Source organism: Rattus norvegicus, chromosome 12, assembly GCF_036323735.1.
Source record: "Rattus norvegicus strain BN/NHsdMcwi chromosome 12, GRCr8, whole genome shotgun sequence".
NCBI classification, from domain to species: Eukaryota; Metazoa; Chordata; class Mammalia; order Rodentia; family Muridae; genus Rattus; species Rattus norvegicus.
Window position 1 is genome coordinate 22,710,925 of NC_086030.1, and position 18,877 is coordinate 22,729,801.

An 18,877-nucleotide genomic window follows, 5' to 3' on the forward strand; every position below is an offset into this window, starting at 1 on the left:
TTTCAGGAAGAAATACAGGGACAAAGAGTGGATCAGGGGCTGAAGAAAAGGCCATCCAGAGACTCCACACCTTGGGATTTATCCTATATGCTGCCACCAAATCCAGTCACTCTTGCTGTTGCCAAGAACTGCTTTTTGACAGGAGGCAGATGTGCCTGTCTACTGAAAGGCTCTGCCAGAGCCCTACTGGTACAGATGAGGATGGTTGCTGCTAACCATTGAACTTTACATGGGGAACCCAATGGAGGAGTTAGAGAAAACGCTTAAGGAGTTGAAGGGGTTAGCAACACCACAGGAAACAACCAAACCCTACCAGACCTCCCAGAGATTAAACCACCAAACAATGAGTAAAAAGGGAGCGAGCCATGACACCAGCCACATATGTGACAGAGGATGGCATTGTCCAATATCACTGGGAGGATAAGCCCTTGATCATGTGAAGGCTTGTTTCCCCAATGTATGGTAATGCCAGTGTGCTGAGGATGGGGTGGATGGGTGGAAATGGGAGCATCCTCATAGAAGCAGGGGGAGGGTGAAGGGGATATGGGAGAGGGCAGAAACGGGATAACATTTGAAATGTTAATACATAAAATATCCATGAAAAATAAAATTAATAAAAAGTTATGTGATCTTGGGGAGAGCTGTATAATAAATGTAAGAAAAACCTTAGAAGAAGAAAAATGAAAAATATATCTAAATAATAATCAACACTGAAGCCATTGAAGATTTTACACCATGCAGTATTAAGTATTCAAGTTACATTTCACATTTTGTATATGAAACTAAGCACTCCAGCTTCAGTAGTATTTATAACTTATTTCTTCTCTTTTCTTCTCTTTTTTCATTCTTTTTTCTCCATCTTTATTAAAGTGGGTATTTCTTATTTACATTTCAATTGTTATGCACTCTCCAGGTTTCCAGGCCACCATCCCCTTAACCCTTCACCCTCCTCTTCTATATGGGTGTTCCACTCCCCATCCTCTGCCCATTACCGCCCCCCCCAATAATCCCATTCACTGTGGGTTCAGTCTTGGCAGGACAAAGACTTCCCCTTCCACTGGTGCCCTTACTAGGCTATTCATTGATACCTAGGCAGTTGGAGCCCAGGGTCAGTCCATGTACACTCTTTGGGTAGGGGCTTAGTCCCTGGAAGCTCTAGTTGGGTGGCATGGTTCATACGGGGTCTCAAACCCCCTCAAGATCTTTCACTCATGTTCTGAATCCTTGAACAGGGATCCGTTTACAGTTCTGAGGCTTGGTGCTGGCATTCGCCTATGTCTTTGCCATATTCTGGTTGTGTCTCTCAGGAGAGATCTACATCCAGTTCCTGTCAGCCTGCACTTCTTACCTTCATCTATCTTATTAAGTTTGGTGGCTGTATATGTATGGGCTACATGTGGGGCAGGCTGTGAATGGGTGTTACTTCTGCCTCTGTTTTAAATTTTGCCTCCCTATTCCCTGTGAAGAGTATCTTGGTCCCCTATTAAAGAAGGAGTGAAGCATTCACATTTTGATCATCCTTGTTGATTTTCATGTGTTCTGTGCATCTAGGGTAATTCAAGCATTTGGGCTAATAGCCACTTATCAATGAATGCATACCATGTGTATTTTTCTGTGATTGCATTACCTCACTCAGGATGATATTTTCCAGTTCCATCCATTTGCCTATCAATTTCATAAAGTCATTGTTTTTGATAGCTGAGTAATATTTCATTGTGTAGATGTACCACATTTTCTGTATCCATTCTTCTGTTGAAGGGCATCTGGCTATTATAAATGAGGCTGCTATGAACACAGTGGAGCACGTGTCTTTGTTATATGTTGGGGCATCTTTTGGGTATATGTCCAAGAGAGGTATACCTGGCTCCTCAGGTAGTTCAATGTCCAATTTTCTGGGGAAGCTCCAGACTGACTTCCAGAATGGTTCTACACAATCTGCAATCTGCAATCCCAACAACAATGGAGGAGTGTTCCTCTTTCTCCACATCCTAGCCAGCATTTTCTGTCACCTGAATTTTTGATCTTAGCCATTCTGACTTCTGTCAGGTGGAATCTCAGGGTTGTTTTGATTTGTATTTCCCTTATGACTAAAGATGTTGAACATTTCTTTAGATGCTTTTCAGCCATTTGGCATTCCTCAGCTGTGAATTATTTGTTTAGTTCCTAACCCCAATTTTTAATAGGGTTACATGTCTCCCTACAGTCTAACTTCTTGAGTTCTTTGTATATTTTGGATATAAGCCCTCTATCATTGTAGGATTGCTAAAGATCTTTTCCCAATTTGTTGGTTGTCGTTTTGCCCTAACAATAGTGTCCTTTGCCTTACAGAAGCTTTGCAGTTTTATGAGATCCCATTTGTCCATTCTAGATCTTAGAGCATAAGCCATTGGTGTTTTGTTCAGGAAATTTTCTCCAGTGCTCATGTGTTCGAGATGCTTCCCCACTTTTTCTTCTATTAATTTGAGTGTATCTGGTTTGATGTGGAGGTCCTTGATCCACTTGGACTTAAGCTTTCAACAGGGTGATAAGAATGGATCGATATGCATTCTTTTACATACTGGCCTCCAGTTGAACCAGGACCATTTGCTGAAAATGCTATCTTTTTTCCATTAGATGGTTTTGGGCCTTTGGTCAAAAATCAAGTGACCATAGATGTGTGGGTTTATTACAGGGTCTTCAATTCTATTCCACTGGTCTATCTGCCTGTCCCTGTACGAATACTATGCAGTTTTTATCACTATTGCTCTGTAATACTGCTTGAGTTCAGGGATAGTGATTCCCCCAGAAGTCTTTTTATTGTTGAGGATACTTTTAGCTATCCTGGTTTTTTGTTATTACAGATGAATTTGCAAATTGTTCTGTCTAACTCTCTGAAGAATTGGATTGGTATTTTGATGGGGATTTCATTGAATCTGTAGATCGCTTTTGGTAAAATGGCCATTTTTACTATATTAATCCTGCCAATCCATGAGTATGGGAGATCTTTCCAACTTCTGAGATCTTCAATTTCTTTCTTCAGAGGCTTGAAGTTCTTACCATACAGGTCCCTTGCTTGGATAAAGTCGCACTGATGTATTGTATATTATTTGGGACTATTATGAAAGGTGTCGTTTCCCTAATTTCTTTCTTGGTTTGTTTCTCTTTTTTTGTACAGGAAGGCTACTTAATTATTTGACTTAATTTTATATCCAGCCACTTTGATGAAGGTGTTTATCAGGTTTAGTAGTTCTTTGGTGGAACTTTTGGGATCACTTACATATACTATCATGTCATCTGCAAATAGTGATATTTTGACTTCTTCTTTTCCAAACTATATCCCTTTGATCTCCTTTGTTGTCTGATTGCTCTGGCTAGAACTTCAAGAACTATATTGAATAAGTAGGGAGAGAGTGTGCAGCCTTGTCTAGTCCCTGATTTGAGTGGGATTGCTTCAAGTTTCTCTCTATTTAGTTTAATATTAGCTACTGGTTTCCTGTATATGGCTTTTACTATGTTTAAGTATGGGCCTTGAATTCCTACTCTTTCCAGGACTTTTATCATGAAGGGGTGTTAAATTTTGTCAAATGTTTTCTCAGCATCTAATGAAATGATCATGTGGTTTTTATCTTTCAGTTTGTTTATATAATGTATTACATTGATGGTTTTTCATATATTAAACCATCCCTCCCTGCCTGGGATGAAGCCTACTTGATCATGGTGGATGATTGTTTTGATGTGCTCTTGGATTTGGTTTGCCAAAATTTTAATGAGTACTTTTGCGTGGATATTCATAAGCGAAATTGGTTTGAAGTTCTCTTTCTTTGTTGTGTCTTTGTGTGGTTTAGGTATAAGAGTAATTGTGGCTTCATAGAAGGAATTCGGTAGCGCTCCATCTGTTTTCAATTTTGTGGAATAATTTCGATAGTATTGCTATGAGGTCTTCTACGAAGGTCTGATAGAATTCTGCAGTGAACCCATCTGGACCTGGGCGCTTTTTGGTTGGGAGACCTTTAATGACTGCTTCTATTTCTTTAGGAGTTATGGGATTGTTTAAATGGTTTATCTGTTCCTGACTAAACTTTAGAACCTGGTATCTGTCTAGGAAATAGTCCATTTCCTGCAGATTTTCAAGTTTTGTTGAATATAGGCTTTTGTAGTAGGATCTGATGATATTTTGAATTTCCTCTGATTCTGTAGTTATGTCTCCATTTTCATTTCTGAATTTGTTAACTTGGCAGACTCTCTGTGTGCTCTCGTTGGTCTGGCTAAGAGTTTATCTATCTTCTTGACTTTCTCAAAGAACCAACTTATGGTTCTGTTGATTCTTTTTATGGTCCTTTTTGTTTCTACTTGGTTGATTTCAGCTCTGAGTTTGGTTATTTTCTGCCTTCTACTCCTCTTGGTGTGTTTGCTTCTTTTTGTTCTAGAGCTTTTAGGTGTGCTGTCAAGCTGCTGATACATGGTCTCTCCTGTTTCTTTCTGCAGGCACTCAGAGCTATGAGTTTTCCTCTTAGCACAGCTTTCATCGTGTCCCATAATTTTGGGTATGTTGTACCTTCATTTTCATTAAATTCTAAGAAGTCTTTAATTTCTTTCTTTATTTCTTCCTTGACTAGGTTATCATTGAGTAGAGCATTGTTCAATTTCCATGTATATGTGGGTGTTCTTCCCTTTTATTTTTGAAGTCCAGCTTTAACCCGTGGTAGTGTGATAGGACGCATGGGATAATTTCTATCTTTCCATTTCTATTGAGGCATGTTTTATGACCAATTATATGGTCAATTTTGCAGAAAGTACCATGAGGAGCTGAGAAGAAGTTATACCATTTTGTTTTAGGATAGAGTGTTAAATAAATATCTGTTAAGTCCTTTTGGTTCATGACTTCTCTTAGTCTGTCTATGTCTCTGTTTAATTTCTGTTTCCATGATCTGTCCATTGATGAGAGTGAGGTGTTAAAATCTCCTACTATTATTGTGTGAGGTGCAATGTGTTCTTTGAGCTTTAGTAATGTTTCTTTTATGTATGTAGGTGCCCTTGTATTTGGAGCATAGATATTTAGGATTGAGAGTTCATATTGGTTGATTTTTCCTTTGATGAATACGAAGTGTCCTTCCTCATCTTTTTTGATGACTTTTAGATGAAAAGAGAATTTATTTGATATTAGAATGGCTACTCCATCTTACTTCTTCAGACCATTTGCTTAGAAAGTTGTTTTCCAGCCTTTCACTCTGAGGTAGTGTCTGTCGTTGTCTTTGAGGTGTGTTTCCTGTAGGCAGAAGAATGCAGGGTCCTCATTGAGGATACAGTTTGTTAGTCTATGTCTTTTTATTGGGGACTTGAGTCCATTGATGTTGGGAAATATTAAGATGTAGTGATTGTTGCTTTTGTTATATTCGTATTTGGATGTGAGATTATGTTTGTGTGCTTTTCTTTGTTTTGTTGCAAAATGGTTAGTTTCTTGCTTTTTATAGGCTGTAGCTTGCCTCTTTGTGTTGGGCTTTACCATTTATTATCCTTTGTAGGGCTGGATTTGTAGAAAGATATTGTGTAAATTTGGTTTTGTCAGGGAATATCTTGGTTTCTCCATCTATGTTAATTGAGAGTTTTGCTGGATACAGTAACCTGGGCTGGCATTTGTGTTCTCTTAGGGTCTGTATGACATCTGTCCAGGATCTTCTGGCTTTCATAGTCTCTGGGGAGAAGTCTGGTGTGATTCTGATAGGTCTGCCTTTATATGTTACTTGACCATTTTCCCTTACTGCTTTTAATATTCTTTCTTTGTTTCGTGCATTTGGTGGTTTGACTATTTTGTGACAGGAGGAGTTTCTTTTCTGATCCAATCTATTTGGAGTTCTGTAGGCTTCTTGTATGTTTATGGGCATCTCTTTCTTTAGGTTAGGGAAGTTTTCTTGTATGATTTTGTTGAAGATATTTACTGGTCTGTTGATTTTGGAGTCTTCACTCTCTTCTATAACTATTATCCTTAGGTTTGATCTTCTCATTGTGTCCTGGATTTCCTGTGTGTTTTTTTCCATTTTACCTTATCTTTGACAGTTGTGTTGATGATTTCTGTGAAATCTTCTGCTCCTGAGATTCTCTCTTCTATCTCTTGTATGCTGTTTGTGATGCTTATATCTACAGCTCCTTGTCTCTTCCTTTCATTTTCTATATCCAGGGTTTTCTTCCTTTGTGCTTTCTTTATTGCTTCTATTTCCATTTTCAATTCCTTCACCCGTTCGATTGTGTTTTCCTGGAATCCTTTCAGGGCTTTTTGTGATTCCTCTATAGGCTTCTACTTGTGTATTTGCGTTTTCCTGCATTCTCTAAGGGAGTTCTTTATGTCTTTCTTGAAGTCCTCCATCATCATGATCAAATGTGATTTTAAATCTAAATCTTGCTTTTCTGGTGTATTTTGATATTCAGTGTTTGGTTTGGTGGGAGAATTGGGCTGCAATGATGTCATGTAGTCTTGGTTTCTTTTGCTTGGCTTCCTGCACTTGCCTCCTGCCATCACATTGTCTCTGGTGTTACCTTGTTCTGCTATTTCTGACAGTGGTTAGATCGTCTTGCTTTTCTGGTGTGTTTGGATATTCTGTATTTGCTTTGGTGGCAGAATTGGGCTCTGATGATGCGATGCAATCTTGGTTTCTGTTCCTTGGGTTCCTGCGCTTGCTTCTCAACATCAGGTTGTCTCTGGTGTTATCTTGTTCTGCTATTTCTGACAGTGGCTAGACTGTTATATATGCCTGTGTGTCAGGAGTGTTGTAGACCTGTTTTCCTGTTCTTTTTCAGCCAGTTATGGGAACAGAGTGCTCTGCTTTCAGGTGTGTAGTCGTTCCTGTCTACTGGTCTTCAGCTGTTCCTGTGGGCATGTGTCCTGAGTCCACGAGGCAGGTCACTTGGAGCAGAAAAGTTGGTCTTACCTCTGGTCTCAGGCCTGAAGGCTCTCTTTAGAGCTGGGTTTCAACTCCCCGTGAAGGAAGCAACAAAAAGTGCCTGCCTGGCCTTTTCATGGGTCACAGATGGTGCTAGGCGTTTTCCTCTAGAGTCAGAAATGTGGGCAGAGAGTAGTCTCCTCTGGCTTCCCAGGCATGTCTGCCCCTCTGAAATTCTAGCTCTCCCTCCCATGGGATTTGGGTACATGGACCTGTTTGACTGGGACTCTTCAGATCTGGGTGCAGTCTGGACCACAGCCTGGACCTCAGAGTTCCTGCAGCTTGAGTGACCCTCTCTTCCTATTCCCAGAGGCCCTATACACTTTCCTCTTGGGTCAGGGATGTGGGCAAGGGTGGGCAGTAGTGGAAGTCTCTCGTGCCCTGCAGTCTCAGGAGTGTCTGGGCGATGAGCTGTCTGCCCCACGGGGTTTGGGAGCCTATAATGTATTTTTAATACATGGTGAAATTTTATGTATACTAAAAATTTTGTTAAAATATATTCAGGATTTGTTACTAGTACCTGTTTGTTTTACATTATTAATATTTGTATGATTATACATTCAAGGTTATATAAAAATTTCTTACTAAAAATGAGAAGCCATAAAAGGAAAATGTTGAATATATATCCATCCATCCATCCATTGGATGTAGGAATAAATTGCAACAGTGACTTTCATGATAAGGCCAACTTTTCAAGTATAATTAGGATAATAACTGTGATTCTCTGTGTTATGTATTATCCAAAGATTTGGAACGGAATGATGTCCTCATTGTACTTGAAGAATGAATTCCTCAGCTGGACTATATTCAATAATTAGTAGAAAATATTTAGTTTATCATTTCCTCCACAGACAAACTGCATTGTCTTGTGAATCCCTTTCCAATTTGATGATGCCATATTCAATATTTTCATTTCTTTCTTTCTCAGTAAATATATGAACCCCCAAGTGTTTGAAACTCTTGATAATCAAGTTAAAAATCACTAGTTGTTAGAACACTGTAAGATCTTTATATTGATTGATGTCCTGGTTTTCACTTGAATTCATTCATTTCTTTATGTCTTGAGGAATTTTCTTTATTAAATTTATCAATTAATTTAAAATTATAAAATACAAGCTTTCTAAGGATTTATGAGCACTTATTGTAACAAGTGAGAGATGTAAAATTACTGGAATATGGCTATGGTTATGGGTTCACTCAATCCTTTGAAATTGAAGTTCATCAAGTGTACTGTGTGTATATTATCAGGATTAAACAGATTTCTCTGGACAATTAATTACCACTGTCAATAAAATGTGTGAGAAAAGAAATCATCCTTTTCTTTTAATGATTAACTTGATTAATTTCTTTAATTTGACAAATAGATAGATACCAGTGATGGTAGGAGACAGGCTCTACTGAATCAGATATTCTGAATGTGAGATTCCCAATGATCCTGGCCTTTCCCAACAGGTCTGTGTCTATAGCACACTTCACAGTTCCTGAGGTCCACATATTGGAGCAATGAGATAAATATGAATATTGTAAACCTCTAGCGATGGATAGCATACTCTTTTCCTATATCATATCTTACAGGAGAAACAAATGTTTGAAATGCTAGAAGATAAAAAGTTCATATTGTGGTTGCAGAAATGTTGTGGCAGCAGGCCACACGAAACTCAAGAAGGATGACCAAAGTGTGGATGCTCCGGTCCTTCTTAAAAGGGGGGACAAAAATATTCATAGGAGAGGATATGGAGAGAAAGTTTGGGGCAGAGACAGAAGGAATGTCCATTAAAAGCCTGCCCCACCTGGAGATGCAGTCCATATATATACACCCAGCAATACTGGACAATATTGACGAAGCAAAGAAGTGCATGCTGATAGGAGCCTGAAATAGCTGTCTCCTGAGGGGCTCAGCCAGAGCCTGACAAAGAGACAAATGCTAGCAGCAAACCATTGTACTGAGAACTGGGTTCCCATTGGAGGAGTTAGAGAAAATATTGAAGAAATTGAACATGCTTGCAACCCCATAATAACAACAATACCAACCAACGGGACTAAGCCACAACCCCAAGATTAAACATGGACATCCCCATGGCTCCAGCTGGATATGTAACAGAAGTCAGCCTTCTTTGGCATCAACAGGAGGAGAAGCCCTTGGTCATGCCAAGACTTGATCATCCAGTGTAGGGGAATGTCAGAGGAGGGAGCCAGGAAGGGGGTCTGGTTGGGGAGGGAGAACACCCTTATAGTAGCAGGGGAGGTGAATGGGTTAGGGGGTTTAAGGATGGGAATCCTGGAAAGATAATAACATTTGAAATGTAAATTAAAAATGTCCACCCCCAAAAAAAGAAAGGAAGGAAGGGAGAGAGAGAGAGAGAGAGAGAGAGAGAGAGAGAGAGAGAGAGAAATTATGTGACAATTAAGAGAACTGGCTATCGTTTCGGATGACCTGTGTGAAAATTTCTATACAGTAATCCCAACATCACGAATACAAAAAAATTTTCTGAACTCCACAAATAGCCTGATATCACACCATCCATGGATAGACACATGCGTGCACACACACACACACACACACACACACACACACACACCCTCACATTTTTATACATTCTTAAACATAAACTGGTTAACAACTAACACTCATGAAACTCTCAGAATCAGATTGACATCCACTCCCATACAACTTCTCACACAATAACACACGACAAGCACAGGTAATCACACTATAAAATCACACATATACACACCTTCTCCTAAATACGTTCCCAAATACACGTATTTACAAACACACATTCATACATACACTCAGACATCCATAAAGATTTTTAAAGGAATGATAATAAATTACTGAAAGTGATAAAATACTTTTTTTAAAAAAAAGAAAAGTGATGAATCAAATTCTTTAAAAAAACATTAAAATAAATGATATGGGAGACATAACAACAGAATCAGAGGAAATTTAAAAAATCATGAGATCCTACTACAAAAGCTTATATTCAACAAAACTTGAAAATCTGGAGGAAATGAACAATTGCATAGACAGACACCATGTACCAAAGTTAAATCAGGAACAGATAAACCATTTAAACAACCCCATAACTCCTAAAGAAATAGAAGCAGTCATTAAAAGTCTACCAACCAAAAAGAGCTCAGGTCCAGATGGGCTCAGTGCAGAATTCTACCAGATCTTCATAGAAGACCTCATACCAATACTATCCAAACTATTCCACAAAATTGAAAACAGATGGAGCACTACCGAATTCCTTCTATGAAGCCACAATTACTCTTATACCTAAACCACACAAAGACCAAACAAAGGAAGAGAACTCCAGACCAATTTCCCTTATGAATATCAATGTAAAAATACACAATAAAATTCTTGCAAACTGAATTCAAGAGTACATCAAAACAATCATCCATCATGATCAAGTAGGCTTCATCCTAGGGACACAGAGATAATTTAATATATGGAAAACCATCAACATAATCCACTATATAAACAAACAAAGATAAAAACCACATGATCATTTCATTAGATGCTGAGAAAAGATTTTACAAAATTCAGTACCCCTTCATGATAAAATTCTTGGAAAGGACAGGGATTCAAGGCCCATACCTAAAAAGAGTAAAAGCCAGGTACAGCAAAGCAGTAGCTAATATTAAACTAAATTGAGAGAAACTTAAAACAATCCCACTAAAATCAGAGACTAGACAAGACTGCACACTCTCTCCCTACTTATTCAATATAGTACTTGAAGTTCTAGCCAGAGCAATAACACAACAAAAGGAGATCAAAGAGATACAGATTGGAAAAGAAGAAGTCAAAATATCACTATTTGCAGATAATATGATAGTCTATTTAACTGATCCCAAAAGTCAAACCAGAGAAGTACTAAACCTGATAAACACCTTCAGCAAAGTGACTGGGTATAAAATTAACTCAAATAATTCAGTAGCCTTCCCCTACACAAAAGAGAAACAAGCCGAGAAAGAAATTAGGGAAACGGCACCATACATAATAGTCCCAAATAATATGGAATATCTGGGTGTGACTTTAACCAAACAAGTGAAAGATCTGCATGATAAGAACTTCAACCCTTTGAAGAAAGAAATTGAAGATCTCAGAAGATGGAAAGATCTCCCATGCTCATGGATTGGCAGGATTAATATAGTAAAAAGGGCCATTTTAACAAAAGCGATCTACAGATTCTATGCAACCCCCATCAAAATTAGAATCCAATTCTTCATAGAACAGAACAACTTGCAAATTCATCTGGAATAAGAAAAAACCAGGATAGCTAAAACTATCCTAAACAATAAAAGGACTTCTGGGAGAATCACTCTCCCTGAACTCAAGCAGTATTACAGAGCAATAGTTTTAAAAACTGAATGGTATTGGTATAGAGACGGGCAGATAGACCAGTGGAATAGAATTGATGACCCAGAAATGAACCCACACACCTATGGTCACTTGACTTTTGACAAAGGAGCCCAAACCATCCAATGGAAAAATGATAGCATTTTCAGCAAATGGTGTTGGTTCAATTGGAGGTCAGCATGGATAAGAATGCAGATCGATCCATGCTTATCACCCTGTACAAAGCTTAAGTCCAAGTGGATCAAGGACCTCCACATCAAACCAGATACACTGAAACTAATAGAAGAAAAAGTGGAGAAGAATTTCGAACACATAGGTACTGGAGAAAATTTCCTGAACAAAACACCAATGGCTTATGTTCTAAGATCAAGAATTGACAAATGGGATCTCATAAAACTGCAAAGCTTCTGTAAGGCAAAGGACACTGTTGTTAGGACAAAACGGCAACCAACAGATGGGAAAAATCTTTACCAATCCTACAACTAATAGAGGGCTTATATACAAAATATACAAAGAACACATGAAGTTAGACTGCAGGGAGACAAATAACCCTATTAATAATGGGGTTCAGAGCTAAACAAAGAATTCACAGCTGAGGAATGTCAAATCGCTGAGAAATACCCAAGGATATGTTCAACATCTTTAGTCATAAGTTAAATTCAAAGCAAAACTACACTGGGATTCCACCTCACACCATTCAGTATGGCTAAGATTAAAAACTCTGGCGACAGTACATGCTGGCGAGGATGTTGAGAAAGAACAGCATTCCTCCATTGTTGGTGGGATTGCACAGTGGTACAACCATTCTGGAAATTAGTCTCGAGTTTCCTCAGAAAATTGGACATTGAACTACCTGAGGACCCAGGTATACCTCTCTTGGGAATATACCCAAAAGATGCCCCAACATATAACAGAGACACATGCTCCACTATGTTCATAGAAGCCTTCTTTATAATAGCCAGAAGCTGGAAAGAACCCAGATGCCCTTCAACAGATGAATGGATACAGAAAATGTGGTACATGTACACAGTGGAATTCTACTCAGCTATCAAAAACAATGACTTTATGAAATTCATAGGCAAATGGATGGAACTGGAAAATATCATCCTGAGTGAAGTGACCCAATCACAAAAAAACACACATGGTATGCACTCATTGATAAGTAGATATTAGCCCAAATCCTCGAATTACCCTAAATGCACAGAACACATGAAACTCAAGAAGGATGAACAAAATGCAGATGCTTCACTCCTTCTTTAAAAGGGGAACAAGAATACCCTTGGGAGGGGATAGGGAGGCAAAGTTTAGAACAGAGACTGAAGGAACGCCCACTTAGAACATGCCCCACATGTGGCCCATACATATACAGCCACCAAACTAGATAAGATGGACGAAGCAAAGAAGTGCAAAGTGACAGGAACTGGGTGTAGATCTCTCCTGAGAGATACAGCCAGAATATGGCAAAGACATAGGCGAATGCCATCATTAAACCACTGAACTGAGAATGGGATCCCCGTTAAAGGAATCAGAGAAAGGACTGAAAGAGCTTGAAGGGGATTGAGACCCTATATGAACAACAATGCCAACCAACCAGAGCTTCCAGGGACTAAGCCTCTACCCAAAGAGTATACATGGACTCCAACTGCATTGGCAGCAATGAATAGCCTAGTAAGAGCACCAGTGGAAGGGGAAGCCCTTGTCCTGCCAAGACTGAATCCCCAGTGAACGGGATTGTTGGGGGGAGGGCAGTAATGGGGGGAGGATGGGGAGGGGAGCACCCATAAAGAAGGGTAGGAGGAAGGGTTAGGGGGATTGTTGGCCTGGAAACTCGGAAATGGAATAACAAATGTAATGTAAATAGAAATATACAATTTAAAAAACATGGACAAAAAAAAATCACCAACGGAAAAAAATTTAAATCCAACAAATCAGTAGCCTGCCTCTACTCAAAGGATAAATAGGCTGAGGAAGAAATTAGGGAAAAGATGTCTTTCAAAGTAGTTACAAATAATATAAAATACCTTGAGGTAATTCTAACCAAGCAAGTGAAAGATCTGTATGACAACTTTAAGTTTCTGAAGAAAGAAATTGAAGAAGTTCTTAGAAGATGGAAAGATCTCCCATGTTCATGGATTGGCAGGATTAATATTGTAAAAGTTGCCATCTTGCCAAAAGAAATCTACGGATTCATTGCAATCCCAATCAAAATTCCAACACAATTCTTCATAGAGTTAGAAAGAGAAATTTGCAAATTCATTTGGAATAACAAAAACCTAGGATAGCGAAAACTATACAATAAAAGAACTTCTGAGATGAATCACCATCCCTGACTTTAAGCAGTATTCCAGAACATTACTGATAAAAACTGTATTGTATTGATACAGAGACAGGCCGGTAGATCAACAGAGTAGAATTGAAGACCCAGAAATAAACCCACATATCTATGGTCACTTGATCTTTGACAAAGGAGTTAAAATCAACCCATGGATAAAAGACAGCATTTTAAACAAATGGTGCTGGTTACCTGGAGGTCAGCATGTAGAAGAATGCAAATCAACCAATTCTTATAGCCCTTTACAAAGCTCAAGTCCAAGGGGACCAAGGACCTCCACATCAAACCAGATACACTCAAACTAATAGAAGAAAAAGTGGGGAAGAATTTCGAACACATAGGTACTGGAGAAAATTTCTTGAACAAAACACCAATGGCTCATATTCTAAGATCAAGAATAGACAAATGGGACCTCATAAAACTGCAAAGCTTCTGTAAGGCAAAGGACACTGTCATTAGGACAAAAATATCAACCAACAGATTGAGATCTTTACCAATCCTATATCTGATAGAGGGTTAATATCCAAAATATACAAAGAACTCACAAAGTTAGACTCCAGAGAGCCAAATAACCTTATTAAAAATGGGATACAGAGCTAAACGAAGAATTTTGAACTGAGGAATATTGAATGGCCAAGACACACCTAAAGAAATGTTCAACATTCTTAGTCATCAGAAAAATCAAAACCATCCTGAGATTCCACCTCACACCAGACAGAATGGCTAAAATAAAAAACTCAGATGACAGCAAATGTTGGCAAAGGTGTGGAGAATGAGGAAATTTTCTCTAGTGTTGGTGAGATTTCAAGCTGGTACAACCACTCTGGAAATCAGTCTCTAGGTTCCTCAGAAAACTGGACATAATATTGTCTGAAGACCCTGCTATAACGCTCTTGGGCATATACCCAAAAGATGCTCCAACATACAACAAAGACACATGATCTACTATGTTTATAGCATCCTTATTTATAATAGCCAGGAACAAGAAAGAACCCAGATGCCCTTCAACAGAAGAATGGATACAGAAAATGTAGTACATTTACACAATGGAATAATACTCAGGTATTAAAAACAATGACTTCATGAAGTCTTTAGGCAAATGTATGGAAGTAGAAAATATCATTGTAAGTGAAGTAACCCAGTCACAAAAGAACATCATGGTATGCAGTCACTGATAGGTTGATATTAGCCCAAAAGCTTGGAATACCTAACATACAATTCATAAACCACATGAAACTCAAGAAGGAAAACCAACGTATGGATCATTCAGACCTTCTTAGAAGGGTGAACCAAAATACTCACAAGTGGAAATATGGAGACAAAGTGTGAAGACTGAAGGAAAGGCCATCCAGAGCCTGCCCCACCTGAGGATCCAGCCCATATACAGACATCCAACCCAGACAATATTGTGGATGCCAAGAAGTGCATGCTCTCAGGAACCTGATATAGCTGTCTCCTGAGAGGCTCTGCAACAGCCTGACAAATACAGAGGGTGATTCTGGCAGCCAATAATTGGACTGAGAATGGCCTCCCCAGTGTAGGAGTCAGAGAAAGGACTGAAGGAAGTGAAGGGGTTTGCAACCCCATAAAAAGAGCAACAATATCAACCAACCAGACCCCCCCAGAGCATTCAGGAACAAAACCACCATCCCAATAGTACACAGGGATGGACCCATGGCTCCAGCCACATATGTAGCAGAGGATGGCCTTGTTGGGCATTAATGGGAGGAAAGGCCCTTGGTCCTGTGAAGGCTCAAAGCCCCAGTGTAGGGGAATGCCAGGGTAGGAGGTGGGAGGGATTGGGTGGGTAGGTGAGGGAGCATCCTCAGAGAAGCAGGAGGAGGAGGGATGGGACAGCTGTTTTCTGGAGCAGAAACTGTGAAATGGGATGACATTTAAAATTTGAATTAAAAAATATCCAATAAAAGAAAAAAAACACCTCCCCATGTAGTTTTGCAAGATGCTTGCTATCTTCCACTTGCTTAGTTCTATTACATTAGCATACTTGCTGGCTTCTAGTTTCTGTCTAAAATTCTACTCAAAATCAGTAAATATCCATTCCCCCATCTTTCAATATTTATTCAGTGCTTTTATCTATTTTTATCGATGTTTTTAATATTTTCATTGTGAAAACATTATTTTATACAATGTCTTAGTGTATGTGTATGGGGCAGGAAACTCTGTACTGCAAATACACGAATCTTTAACTGACGTGTCTGACAATTAACATATCTTCTTACAATAAATTAATAAGATAAAAAACATTAAAATAAATTCCTAAGAAAAGAATGAAGAAATTTATTTTATGAAACCAGTATTTAAAGACAGTATGTACAAAAAAAAGACACATTTAAGATTTTGTCAAGAAAATTAAAATTTTCTGCCTTCATTTTATGAGTAAATTTCATTTACAATTAAAAATTGTCTAATGCAAATGAAATGGAAAATTATAAAAAATATTGCAATGGATTTTTCAGAGTTCTTAAGGGAAAAACTCAAATCTCAAACAGAAATGAATGAATTTTGAAATAGCTGAAATATGAAGATTAAGAAAATTATTCAGTTAATCAAACTGTCATGAGCACATGCAGGAATGCATTCTAGAAGATGAAAAAAGGTGGGAGTAATACAGGGCATGAAAGGGAATTAACCTGGCAGAACAAGGGTGTGGCAGTGTGATGAGAGGGGAACGATGTTGGAAGATGCAGTGGTGGGGCTGGAAGGAGGATGAGAGTTTACAGGGGATGAATGTGATCACGGTGCATTGTACAAATTATAGTGTTCCACAAATTAAATATAAAGAAGTATTATATATGTTTTGTGGAGCTAAAATATGTTTGTGAGCAATATGATAAAGAAATTTTGGACTGAAAAATGGCTCCGTTTGTATAGTGCTAGCCTCAGAACAAAACACAAACCTCCTGTCTGTCTAAACATGACTTAAGGTATGATGAAACCAATAGACATGCTACTGGTGACAGGGGAAAGTTCATGAGCTCTGAACACAAGCCTAATAACTATAGTCAAATAAAGAATGTTGAGAGTGAGAAATATTCTTCTGCAGGAGGCAGCATACAAATTGATTAGGTAATTAATACCACATGGTCAGCATTGGAAATAAAAATATAATCACATAAAAATTAATGGGTTGCATTAAAATATATTTCAATGTATATGTAGTATTTGGTAAATGCGAAAGTTTGGACATGGATAAGAATTAAAATTAATATAGGGTTCACTGAGCTTGACACAGGTCAATAGGTAAATGGTTGCAGTGAAAGTGTGAGGACAGGAATTTTAATTCCAGTAACCAACAAAATTGTCCTCATTTAAACATGCTTTTATAATGTACCATTTCTACAGACAAATGTGATGGGGATACAGCCAAATTTCCTTTGTCAGTTTTCTAGCAAACACTGCATAGAGAAATAAACAATGTTTCAAATATTGTGGAAATCAGGGAATCATATAAATCTGTCCTCGTGTGACATGTGGCATACATGTGTCCTCACTGACACACAGATACTCAGATTCTCTAACTCCTTCTCTATACCTCACTTGCTCAATGTCTGTCTGTCTCTCTGTCTATCTTTCTCTCTCTCACATACACACAAAGAGAGAGAGGGAGAGAGATAGAGAGACAGAGACACAAACAGAGAAAGGAAAGATATTAAACAAGCTTACTTAAGGCTAAGATGAATGACTTAATCACTCTCTTAGTCAGAGAAGAGAATACCACAATGAAAATAGCAAGCATATGCCACCGGCAGAATTACAGATAGTAAAATGGAAATAGACATGACAGAAAGTAAAAGAGAAGGCAAATATATCAGCAAAAAGTTAGGAGTTGTGGGAGAAGATCAGAGAACCTGAGTAGATAAGTTGTATTTCTTTCTAGATATCTAGAAAGGCAACACCTGACACATCTGTGTCTGACAAGAGGAACAATTACTGCTTTCTGTAGCACCTTCTCTGCTCACAGCACCAGAAGTCACCTGTACAAATTCTGTGCAAGTCTGTTTCATTCTTTTAGCAAACAATTCTCTGATTGCTGTAGTGACATTGCTAAGTGTCAAATGAATGTTCCTGTATAGGTATACTTCAGATCCTAGAGAAAGTTCAAAGATCTCTGCTGTCTGCCCATAGATCCTAGACTACCTATCTCGTAATACCAAAGTGTTTGAAGACAGCTGGAAGGAAATATTTATCTTCATAGAGTTTGAAAAAAAACTAAATAGAATAGGTAGTCTCCTGAGAAATAAGGCAAAGTCAGCACAGTCCCACCCAACTGTACCAACATTAGGAAGTGCACAGAAGGAATATTCAGTGGAAAGTATTTGTAAAATGGATATTGTTTTGCCACCCTAAGTGCTGAACTGTACCTATCCCACAAGACAGTATTCTAAGTGACATCATTCGTCCTGTGTTACAGAAGTGTTGGACCTGGCTAGAGATTGATTTTCTTCTCAGACTAAACCCATAAAAATAGGAGATAATGGATGGAAAGAAAAATTTATTTGATGGAAGAAGTGCTGGTGGGAATAAAAAATGAGATGGGTTAAGGGTGCACACTGGAGACTGTGGTTAGGTAGATCAGGCAAGAGACAGTTACCGTGAACTGACGTCTATGCTCTCTGCCCCTTCAGTGTGTTGGGAGTTTTGATAGGTATAAAGGGGTAAGAACGCACTGATCACCAAATCCCCATCCTGGTATACATTGTCTGTGGAAGAAACAAAACACTCATCGGTGAACAATCTGCATAGGAGCATAGGAAGCTTCAGGGTAAAAAGGAAAAAAATCAAAATGGGCATTGTCTGGGTTTCTTTCAGCACAAACGTAATCTGCTGTGAAGCCAGATGCTCACTTTCAGCAGCTGAATGTGTGGGCCCTTCTGTGGGTTTATAAGAGTTACAGACACAGGAGTCCCTTGAACTACCTAGTGATTGCAAGACAGCTTTTTCCAGTCCTCTGGAGAAAATTTCAACACTTTGTACCTTCAGGCTTCACAGCTGAGGTCTTCTGTAAAAGTGACAAACACTTGTTGAAAAAACATGGCTGAGAATCATCTCATTCCCTCGTAGTATTCTGTAGTATTCTTTGCCATCCAAGTCCAAGAATAAAAAAGAAGTCACCACAAGAATAAAATAAGAATCCAACACAAATGAGGAAGATTGGCTCTTCTACAGATGTCCGTAAGCTATTGGCACAAACACCATTTGATAAGATGAAATTAGTATATACCTGAAGATTCAAAAATTAGATGT

The 18,877-nt window shown here is 38.5% G+C and overlaps 1 pseudogene; it reads right to left on the reverse strand.

Annotated features, from left to right (window-relative positions):
- The window catches only part of Vmn2r116l-ps4 (vomeronasal 2, receptor 116 like, pseudogene 4), a 33,077-nt pseudogene extending 14,653 nt beyond the window's left edge, over positions 1 to 18,424 (reverse strand).
- Positions 18,425 to 18,877: the final 453 nt, after the last annotated feature.